The 11,757-nt window shown below is 47.6% G+C and overlaps 1 long non-coding RNA gene across 1 annotated transcript; it reads right to left on the bottom strand.

Moving 5' to 3' along the window:
• Positions 1-4,905: 4,905 nt before the first annotated feature.
• Positions 4,906-9,140, bottom strand: LOC144101726 (uncharacterized). The gene is made up of 3 exons (XR_013308051.1): positions 9,031-9,140; positions 8,488-8,538; positions 4,906-5,048 (listed from the first exon to the last, which is right to left on the bottom strand). It is a non-coding gene; the product is annotated as an uncharacterized LOC144101726 (long non-coding RNA).
• Between the last annotated feature and the right edge of the window lie 2,617 nt (positions 9,141-11,757).

Below are 11,757 nucleotides of genomic sequence, written 5' to 3' on the forward strand. Positions count from 1 at the left end.
TGGAGCTTCCCTCACCGTGGGTTCGCACAGTTGACGCCAGCATTTCCACCAAATGCCGCTGTCAGCGCTCTCGCACTACAAGTGCCGCTATTCACTTGGTGGCATCGTACCTCAGTCGTTTGAAGGGCAACCTTATCGCTCAGTTTGCAAGCGCAAATGGTTCGATGTCGGCAGAAATTTTTCTGAGTGCTGCAGCTGCAGCTGGTCATGGAGGTATGATTTTTGATAAGATTCCTAGGGGACGACAGCACGTGAGCGGAACCGGATATTGTGGGAGAATCTAAACACATTTTAGCTACTGAATCTCAACCTGCGAATGTAAGACATAATTTTCTATTGTTTAAGCACACTCAAGCACCAAGATCATTTACAGGGCCCACTGCTAACGACGAACATTAGAATATATGATGGATCCACTTAGGAAAGGCATCACACTTCTGATACTAACGGCCGCCGGCCAGGGCTTTCATGCTTCAAACGTTTCACAATCTACCGATGGCGTAAAGCCTACCTAATCTCTATACCGGAACATCAGTAACCGCGTGAAGACCAGGTGTACGTTATTTCAATGATAGTACTGAAACCAGTAATTGACGCGCAGTCTCTTCTTATTTTCTCTGACCACCCCCTAGCACGCGTGCTAGTACCATTGAGCCGAGTTCAGTTATTTGCAAGCACATGCCAGTCCCCTGAACAATTTTATTCAGCGCCATTTTAGCCTGCTTGACTATTCACGCCGTTTTCAATGGTACTGAAATTCGTATGCATATCATTGCGCAGCCAATCCAGACATCATAGTCCATTCTTCCATTATATGCCGAGGGAAAGCTAACTAGAGTGTCGTATCATTTTCATGACAACGATGACTTTGAGAGAGGGCGGGATGATATTGCTGTTGGCAAGATATGAGGGCGGTACGAGACAGAGCAGCGCAGTCGATCGGCTCTCTTTCCTTTCTTATTTAGTGTTTCGCACGCTGCGGTGTCATCCTGACTTTTGCACACACGGTCATGCGCAACTATGATAAGGCGGCGCCCGTTGAAAGCTTATCACCGCATGCCGATATACTGTATAAGGATGCGGGAAATAAAGACGGGGGTTCTTTGTCCCTCATCTGTGACGTAGCTTGTCTGTGCCTGCTCCTGAGGCGCGCTATTCCCTTGACACGACATGGTGCCGAAAGTGGAATCCAGTTCGTAGGGGCGGTGCCGTGGCGCTCTACTGACAGTGGATTGTGCAATAACCACCCCTACCCCCAACCCGTCGACACCCGGCGGTCCGGCCGCAACGCTGGCAACTTCTCTGGCGAGGAACTTCAAATTTGACCCGACATCAGAGTGGCTAGAATTTGTTCAGGAGTTCGACCATTACCGATACCGAGAGGTCTGAACGGAAAGCCAGAAGTCGAAGTCCGGATGCGGCTGTACACCATGTGCAGGCAAACTAGAAAAATTTTTAAACATTTAGTCTTTCGGAACAAGCATCGAAAACCTACGAGACTGCCTGCAAATTTTTCTGCTCACGTCAACAAAGAACGTTGTGTATGAAAGCTGCTGTTTCTGCCAGAGCAACGGGAGCCCGGGGAGTCAGTCGAGCACTTCGTAATTGCTCTACATGTGGTGGCTGACAGCGGCTATTTCGGCGCCGTCTGGACTCGTCTTGTACAGGACAGGTTCGTCGTCGGATTTGCAGGTGACGCGCTGTCAGAGTCGCTCCAGATGCATTCCAGTCTCACCTTAGGGACAGCGCTTGCAAAGGGTCTCCTCAAGGAGACGGTTCAGCGACAACCGCGAGTACTACACCCCACCGAGGCGGCGTCCGAAGTCAGGGCTGTAACTCGAAAGACGACGCCGAGTGACTCGACTTACTGCAACAGCGTCGTTCGCCGATCTACAGGACGCCCAGGGCAGAAGAGTCATGAAGACTTGCAGCGATGCCGGTTTTGTGGAGACTCTTAGCATTCTAGGCTCAAGTGCCCTGCTCGGGTATTGCGATGTAACAGCTGCAGAGCCAAAAGACACTTCGCTGTGGTCTACATGAACAACCTCGCAACCATGAGGTAGGTGTTACCGCTCTGCACACAGAGCCACAAAGCTACTTCGTAGGAATGCTTAGTGGTTCAAAGGCTAGGCTTGGTCACGTAGCGATAAACGTGTGCCGATTTTTGCTAAGGTCGATTCCGGAGCGGAAGTCTCGGTCGTTCCTTCTGGAATTCCCTGGAGTGCCTTCGCGGTCACATCCATCACGTGCAGTATTAACGGGGGTAGGAGGTCAATGCCTCCCATTTAAGAGGACTTTTGAAGCAGAACCAATAAGTCACACAACAGACGCTGTATGTGGTAGACTCTGTACATACTCTTCTGGTGGTGCTACCAGCCATTGAGGCTCTTGGTGTGGTGAAGTTTGTTGGTGTCCTGTCGGGTAAAGAAATTAAAAACATGTACCCCCAATTGTTCTCTGGTCTTGGCACAATTTCCGGCGAATACACATTCGGCTAAAGGTGGGTGCTTCACCTTTCGCCATACGCACACCTCGTCGTGTTCCAATTATGGTAAGGGAAACTGTCAAAGCGAAAATACTCAAAATGGAACGAGGAGCAATTAGAAGAGTTCATGAGCCAACCGAGTGGTGGGCGGGCATCGTGCCAGTGTTCAAGCCATCAGGCACATTGCGCATCTGCGTAGATTTAACCCAGCCAAAGAAGAGTGTGTTGCGACAGAGTTTCGTGTTCCCAAATGTTTATGATATGTTGGGCGTACTTGCGGGAGCATCATACTTTTCAAAGTTAGACGCTAACGTGGCCTTCCATCAAGTTATACTGTCCGAGGCGTGTCAGATGCTCACAATTTTCATCACGTCTTTTGGCCGATACTGCTTCTTCCGGATATCATTTGGGATAACTTCTGCCCCGGAATATTTTCAGAAGCGTATGGACGAAATCTTGGAAGGTCTGAGGGCGGTGTTGTAGTAAGCTTCATGGATGACATACTTATATTTGGTTGATCAACGGCGGAACATGATGAAAGGTTGCATTCAGTTCTAAGGAAGCTTGTTACAGCCGGCGTCAAACTAAATCGTGCAAAATGTTTTCTGGCGTTCGCGAGATGGCGTTGTTGGATTGCGGGTTTGATTCAACTGCCATCAAACCTTACCCTGAGAATGCACAACCAATCAAAGAAATTGATGCACGGGTACCGCACGCGCGCAGGTTTCTTGGCATGGTCAATTATTTAAGACGTTTGTTCCAAAACCTACGTGAACTATCTTCGCTGCTCCGTGAACTCCTCGTGAAGGGCATATCGGAGAGAGAGCGTTTGCTGCTTTCAAAGAGCTGGTGTCGTCAGCTAAGTGTGTTGCAAAGTTCGATCCGACGCTTCCCACAGTCTCATCGGCTGACGCATCTTCGTTCGGGATCGGAGCAGTGCTGCTTCAATTGCAGCAGATGGGCAGTAACGGGCTGTTGCTTTTATCTCCTGTGCCTTGACGCCAACTGAGCAGAGATACGCGCAAATTGGAAAGCGCTGGCGCTCAGGTGGGCGGCCGAACGCCTGGAATGTTACTTAAGAGGACTTGACTTCCAGTTTGAAACTGATCACCGGCCCGTCGTTAATCTTTTAGGAAAATTGCCAATCGACGTGTTACTACCGAGAATACAACGGTTTCATATGAGGTTTAAGAGGTTTTCTTTCACCATTGTGTATGCCCCTGGAAAACAGGTTCTCACTGCTGATGCCCTTTATCGGGCACCTTGTAATGAAGTCGGTCCGGTGTGAGGACATTTGTCGCCTGGTGAGGTTTCAAGTTGTGTTCGAGGCTCTGTCAGCGAAGTTACGTCATCAGCCCATTTATATAAGGTGCGGCTGGCGCAACGAGGCGATGCTACCTGCCAGCAGCTATTGTTCTACTGCCGGAATGGTTGGCCGCGTTTCGCAAATATCAACAGTTGGTTGAGGCAGAAAGTTACAGATCTGGGTCAGAAAAAATGGCAAAAAGTGAGATTCGGGAAAAGCGTAAAGTTTGGAAATAGCCATAAATACCATAAAACGTTGTTGCTGAGGGTCAAAGTCCCCAGTCTCTGTAGCTCATCTGTTCCTTAGTCTAGCTTTTGCTTGCTTTAGGTGTCCTGGCGGCTCACACCTTTCTTCTCTTGGTTTTCTGCGCCATTAGTAGATTGACAGGACAATTTCGAGACAAGCAGCTAGTCACCTATCTGGCAAGCTGCAGGAAGTTGCAAGGCCTCCTTCAATAAAGTGCACCAATTACTCCAGTATTCAATACAACAGTTGGACAGCCATTTCTTCGCTGAGTATCAAATTTCGGAAAGCATGGAAAAGGATAGTGTCGGGTACCTTCTCCCATTTGCCAGTTAATTTTGTTTTTGAGCTGAGAACTGTGAACGATATTAAACGGAAAAATTAATCTACACACGCCTCTCACTGCTGCTTTGCCAAATCACATTTCCCTTCAGAAACATGAAGCGGTCATTTGTTTGAAGCGGCCTGGCCTGTTTTATTAGTGGTGCCTTACTTTAAAGAGAAATTCCAGGTTCCTACGTCTAAGCCTACTGAAATTTCTTCGCCGCTAAATTTTTCATTGTGGTAACAGCCGGCCTTAGCACTGTGCTACCCGCATCTCCTGATTTCGCTTGCCTTTCTTCCTCGTAAATACTCTGAAAAAAAAACATAAAACGTCGGAGCAGCGCACTTAGGAGCCAAATGACGGGTTTCTGCAGCACCCCAGGGGGCATCAGCTTAGAAACGAGGAGGACGCTTCTTGTCACCTATAGGCGAGATTTGGTACCTTCACGACGAAAAGCTATCCACAATGCGTGGCTCAGAACCTCCGGTAGGCTGAATGATTTTCAAAAGCTGAATGATTTTCAATCTTTATTTCAAAATTTTTCCGTTAGTTTTCTCCTTATCTGCCTTGTTCGGTGACATCCTTCCCATTGTATTAAGGAGCTGGGTCGTCGAAATAAACTGGAGCCACGCCCTCTGGGCTGGTTCGGTAATACTCGTCATCCGCACTGGCAAAGATCATCAGGGTCACTGCGAAAAATGTAACAGAACGAAATCTCGTCAAGCAATGGACGCGGCGGGACTTTACGGTAGGGAAGTACAGATTCGCTTCAGTTTGCCTGTCACCAGTTATCAAAGGCCGGCAGGCCCATCTCAAGTGTGCTTTTCGCTACTTTCAAGAAATGACTTTAACAACCCATCCGTGAAACGCGCTTTGCGCCACGCAAGGACGGAGACCAATTTCGAACGCTCGAAAACACTCCCCCAGGAGCTCGCTCGCTCTGTCCGTGTTTTTCTCCCCCCCCCCCTCCCCCACTCCTCACTCCCTATGCTGCTACCTTTCTTCCCCTAACTACCATAGGCAGCACGTTACCATGAGCGAACGAGGCCCGCCGCGGTGGCTCAGTAGTTATGGCGCTCTACTGCTGGCCCGAAAGACGCGCGTTCGATCCCGGCAGCGGCGGCAGAATTTCTATGAAGACAAAATTCTAGAGGCCCGTGTACTGTGCGATGTCAGTGCACGTTAAAGAACCCCAAGTGGTGGAAATTTCCGGAGCACTTAAATACGGCGTCCCTCATAGCGTGAGTCGCTGTGGGACGTTAAACCCACACAAAACGAAGCCAAACCAAACCATGAGCAAACTATGACGGCCACCGATATACTTTCCAATCGCTAAATATTTATATTTTTGCATTTCAATATTATAGCGTTTGTCATGTACGCATAAAGCTTATTTTCGGGGCCTCTTCACTCCTCAGGCAGAAAGTTCTGTAAAAATTCCAAAAATGCCATTTTTTCGCTCGTTTTAGTTCTAAATATAATTCGATGACCAACATGCATTGCCAGATTACCGCAGCTTACTTTCTACACTTGCGTCTCTAATCTTTATTTCGGCTGTATCTGCAATGAAGGCTAACTGACGAATGAAACTAGCTTCAGGGGAAAGAAACGCCATCAACACTCTAGAGCCGTAAACATTATGTCGTCGCTGCCAGAATTTTTGGGCTCTCCGAAATACCAACAGCTATCATTTCTTGTGGCACGATTTTCTGGTCCGCGAATCGAGGCCTACTTATTCAGGGGATGTTGTAGGGGGATATGCATGGCAAAAAAATCCTCCGCCAAAAGGCTTAGCGTGACAAGCGCTCATGGCTTTGATGGAACGCTTTCTTCTCTGATTCCTAGAGCAACTATCTCACTTTACAGTCAAAACTTTTTGACAGGTGTCTCGTGGAGTTGACTGCTAGGTCAGTCGAAACTGATATAGGATTGCCTCCATGCCACATTGCCTCAAAAACAATGATGCGTCTTGGATGCCGCTAGACGCAAGCATGCGTCTCGATGTTTCGTCAGCCTTTTCCTGCATGGGCTCATTTTGTGAAACATTTGCGCCATGCGCGACTTCACGTTGCAGGGCGATGATAGGCTTACATACTACGCAGAACGAGGGCTGCTCCAGTCTTTACCAATTATCTCCAGTTGCTCTGCCCCAAAGCGGTTGCATTTTTTTTCGAATACAGCAAGAACGTCTTCACATAGTTGAGAATACCTCCAGTTCACGCACCCACAGCACGTTTTTTTTTTCGCAGAAATAGCTCACATCGGAAGACTCCACGACGCACTCATGACATTGCCACTGTAGTTTAGTACAAAAACACGAGTAAAGGATTAGAGCTCTGACCAAGTTGCAAGCCTCATTTTTGCAACAATAAAAATTAAGGGGAAGTGCTGTTCTTCACTTCAAGAATGTTAACTACTTATAGCTGCGCTTTGCTCAACACAGTTGTGTTATCAGTGTTTGCCACAGAGGTGGAGGAAAAAGTCATTCAAAATGCGACACATCTTCGAAAGAGACCAAGCTCTCTCAGCAGTCTACATCTAAATCAGCAGGCGCGTCTACACTTCACGTCTTCACTAATATGCGCATGTGCGGAAGAATCAGGATGCGTGTGCGTCAGCATTGTAATATATTTCTGAGAGTGTAACCAAAGCTGCTTGGTGACTGTGCGATGGCTTCTGACGCCACAAAGGGTGGGCGCTCATCCTAAGGAAGAGGTAATGCACTGGTGATACGCCCGTGACAGACAAAGCAGGAAAAAAAAAATTGGCGGTGGTTAAGCGCAGGTTAAACCTGGAGTGCCGCGATAGCTACAGCTAGCGGAGTGGAACTTGCTGAGTGCAATTGCAAAGTCAGTCTTTCGCCGCTCCGTTTCACTGGAAGTTCCTCCTCCATCTTCGTCCCACTTGACACGGCGCATGCGCAGAGCTGTTGCAGCTCGGTTTCGCCGGCGCGCCGCTCCGCCGGCAGCAGCAGCTGCTCCGCACCATGTGGCTGGTCACGCGACCAAACACATGACCATGTGGCGGCGCCGCCACCGTCACGTGCACCGCCAAGTGAAGGCTCGAAATGCTAACGTAATGTAGCTATCGCTACAAAAAGACAACTTCTTTATAACACGCGGGACCATAAAAAATCGCACTCAAGAAGCACAAAGGGATTGCGTTGTAATCTACCTCCATTCGTTAACGCAATCGCTATGAATACAGATTCCAGGCATTCGCGTGCGTACCTGCTACTTATTTCTCCTAAATCTACGACGAGCAGCTCAGGTAACATGTGCGAAAGATCGGCCAAAGGAGGCTCCTGATGCGGAGCTGAGGTCGTTCTCGAGGTAAGCATGCGGTGGGGAATTATTGCAAAGGTCCAATGTCGCCGCGATGTATCTTCCGTAATTTAGCGGCGTACGCGTTGCAATCATTTGCACTGGTGAGCTCGAACCGAACATCTAATTTTAAAGTAGGCAAACAGTGTTTTTAAAAGGGGATATAGAAGAAACAAATTTCGGCAAATGTGTGCATTGAAGTGAAAGGTGTCTTGACCTAATTATGTTATCTCTATTTGTAATTCCGACCACACTCGATAAAAACGGCGTCAGACAAGGCTTGTGACAGAAGTGCAGAACAATTCTTTATTTAAACAGGCCGTATACCCCTGAAGCACTCAAAGCGAACTTCACTGGCATCGTCTTCCTAAGGCAATGCCAAAAACTTGTAGAAAAGTTTTTTTACCTCAAGAATGCTTTTGGCGAACCGGTTTTACACTACGACTCCAAATAAATTTCACCGAGTTAAATCGCTTCTTCACTGTGTGCTTCTTTCTAACTGCTGCTGCTGAACTCTAAATGACCGCCCACATAATCTACAAGTACTTGTGGCTGGTGCATTGCCCGCTTTCGCTTAAAAGGGACGAGTTCGGTGCGTGCGTTCTCTGTCTAAATGCGCTCCAGAAATCAGATGCCAATATATAGCAAAATTTTGCATTGTCATTGAAATATATCATGGTAGTTACAGGTTTTAGGGCTCCGGAGGTTTTTGAACGCTTGGACTAGACACACACATGACATTGCTGGCGTTTTCTCCTTATTTTAGAAAAAAGAAGCTTATACGTTTTAAAACAGAGATACTCACACAAGGCTGCGACCACAAGCAGTTGCAATGAGTTCCACTCCATGTTCTTTCCTGTGGCAAGAGAACATAATAAAAAGAAAAAATAAGCACAATTCGCAGCTTCCTTCGCATGAAAATTTCCTTCAAGTATTTCCTACTGTTATTTTTACTTTGAAAATATAAATTAAACAAGCGTTGCAAATCTCATTCTAATACTCTAAATTTTTCTGCCAAACGTTTTCTCTCTATAGTGCATCGAAATAATTCACCGTACGCAAAATTTATGTAGTCAGAGAAATTAAAGTGTTTGGAACAAGCTACCAGACGGAGCCATCGCTTTTATCTCACAGAAACTGTGAAGAACACCTGCGCTTATGAAAAGCAGATAAATAACTGGTCTTTTGATTCCCCGTTTTGTAGGATAGCGGCGTCGAGCAATGATTGAAAGAATGGCAGCAAGCTATTCAAAAAGGATTAGAAAGACTCTATAAGGATAATAACGCATTGAAAAGCTCTTATTGGTACTTCCTTTCGGTATTTTTTGCAATACGGCTCTTCCAATACCTTTTTTGGACGTTGTTTTGCTGCTGCGCAGAATTCAGTGTCGGCAAAGCGCTCGTTCTTTTAAAGTCGCCCAATTCTGTGCCGATCACCAGCTGCTCCCTAGATATAGCAGCCGCAGCGGTTGTTCCTGCGCTTGCACCGGATATGTTTTCGCTCTGGACGCAAAACAAATACGGGGTGCACAAAAATGTGGCACCGCAATATTAATTGCATGTTTATCCAGCTCTTCCTATATCGAAGCTTGGTGTTTGCTGCGCTCTTGATGGAACTTGAGTGTGCACGCGTCACTTCTTCCTACGATGGGAATCACTGCTGGTGGAATCTCATCAATATAAGATAGTTCTAAAACACTAAGTAAGTAACAGTAAGTCAGTCCCATAGCTAAAAGCCCTAGTTAACCCGGTGATACGTGAACGCGGTGTCACCGAGTGCTCTAGGTTGGTTTAATACTGGAAAAGGCGTACCAGCTATTGCAGTACAGCTGGTTTTTAAACGGAGACATTGCGTTTTTCGCCGCCGCAGTAGTCTTGAGGAAATGCTTCTCATTGGCAAAAGAGCACTCCACGAAGATCGTTTTCTTTGTTTGCAATGAATTTGGTGACCTTCAGCAAGCGATTTTAACCTCTGGCTAGACTGGCCGACGTAGAAGCGGAGGCCAAAATCCCCCCCCCCCCCCCCCCCTGCACTGTTTATTTCACTTTCTTCTCTTCTTCTAACGTGGCTCATACGGGCCTCCTCTCCGCATCCCGCCTCCCAAGTCAAGTGCTGTGGTGCCCAGAAGTTAAGTAATCTACATGTGTTATCATAGACATTTGTCCATATAGAGTTCAAAGCAAAGAGAGAAGCCGTTCGCTAAAACCTTTGGATTGAAAGCCTTCACTGCGCCAAAGCAGACCCAGGAAACTCGACATCCAGAAGGGCAGTCGGTTGATGGGCATAGTGCTTGTTGCCTCAAAGATCAGAGTTGTACTGGCTGTATTTCTGGAAATCGGTGCAGTCTCCTAATTCGTGGCCAGCCACCCCACGTGCCGTAGTATGAACGGAGCCGGCTTTGCATGAGAAGTTTAAGTGGCGCATGCTAGGCCTTAATGGCGAAGTTAAATAATGCGAACGGAATTGTATACGTCTGTACGACGTTGGGCCTGCTGCTGAATGGTGTCGGCCTGAGGTGGCGAGGTTGGCTCCTTCTGGTGGACGTGCATTGGAAAACAATAGCAAGCGTTCCAAATAATACTAATGACTGCTAAACAGCGCTGCTGGTGCTTACTGGACTGTATGGAACGCCGGTGCTGGTTGCTGAGGTCCTCGTAAGACATGCAGCGCCTGACGGCCGGCAAACACTTGTTGCTGGGAGTGTAGGCTACGAGGCCTACTAAGGCTGCCGTTCGATGCTGCCTGATTATGGAGACGGTAGAGGTCGGCTCTGGGACACACGAAACGCTTCTAAGGCTCCTACTGTTTCCTGAACTATGAGTAGTTATGCTGGCTGCAAGGTTCCTCTTCCAAAATGTGAAGCCTTCAGTATGTGTTCTTGTTGAACCCTAATCAACAGTATGACACCGAAAAGCTCCCGCGAAATTCCTCAAAACATACAGACGCCATCTCAGTCCAACACTACATAGCATGAACGGCATAATCATGGCGTCAGCGCAAGGGCTGATCATTCCCCTCTGAGTGGGAGCAGCGGAAGATGTCCCAGTCGGGGAATGGCTGCACTTGTTCGAGTTCATAGCCATCCCTGCCTTCCGGTCATCAGAGGACTTCCTCGTCAACTTTCGCTTTTACATCATAGGTACGGCATTAAAGCACTATCAAACAAGGGTCTCGTAAAATAGTGAGCCCTGGCCAAAAGACATTCCGCAGACACACCTAAACTGCTGACGTGTGGGAAGGCGAAAGCATTACTGTCCCTGGGTGCATTCTTTATGCCTACGGTTTATATATGCATTAAGGTTCTTTTCTATCTGTTTATGAAAAGACAAATCATCGTACTGAGTTCAGGGGGGTGTCCACGCGCTTATATCTGACATGGGTCCATTTGATAAAGAAGATAATAAACTTATTTTTTGAAATACGGCGGAGTGCTTGAAGCACTCTGGCACGGGTCAGCCCGGTATTGTACAGCCTCCGGAATCGGCCCGGGGCATACTAGCGCGTCTTCTCTTTCCTTGTTTGCTCTCTTATCTTTGAACTCTCCTACTTTCGGCACGTGGCAGCAGACTGTGGCTGAGCTTGAGCCAGTAGGCAGGCCCGTGCACTTTCCATTCCATTCTTCCTGTCAGCAGCAACAGCAGCAGCAGCACCACCACCACCACTACCACCACCACCACCACCCGGAAAGATAGAAGTCCCTTTAAATGGCTGTTGCAAGCTAGCCTCCGAATTGACTAGCACATGTACGCTATATATAACGAGAAATCATATGACACCACCCGGAACGCTGTACGCCTGACGGTTGCGTCACAATTCTGGTACGAATGTCGGGAAAACTGTGGCTACATGGAGGTCTGCGAGTGGCAACTATATATAGACGAATGACCTGTATGTTTCGCTGAAGTGACGATGCTCGCCTTGTGGCGTGTGTCATACCGCAAGCTTGAAGTATTCGCGATGTTTATTTGGAGTATATTATATTACATTCAAATAGGTTTCTCAGAGGCTTGAAAACCGCCTTCTTTGGTCAATATCCTCTCCTCCACACACAAAGGCGTTGTAGGCATCCAAGCT

Source organism: Amblyomma americanum, chromosome 8 (genome assembly GCF_052857255.1).
Source record: "Amblyomma americanum isolate KBUSLIRL-KWMA chromosome 8, ASM5285725v1, whole genome shotgun sequence".
Taxonomy (NCBI): Eukaryota; Metazoa; Arthropoda; class Arachnida; order Ixodida; family Ixodidae; genus Amblyomma; species Amblyomma americanum.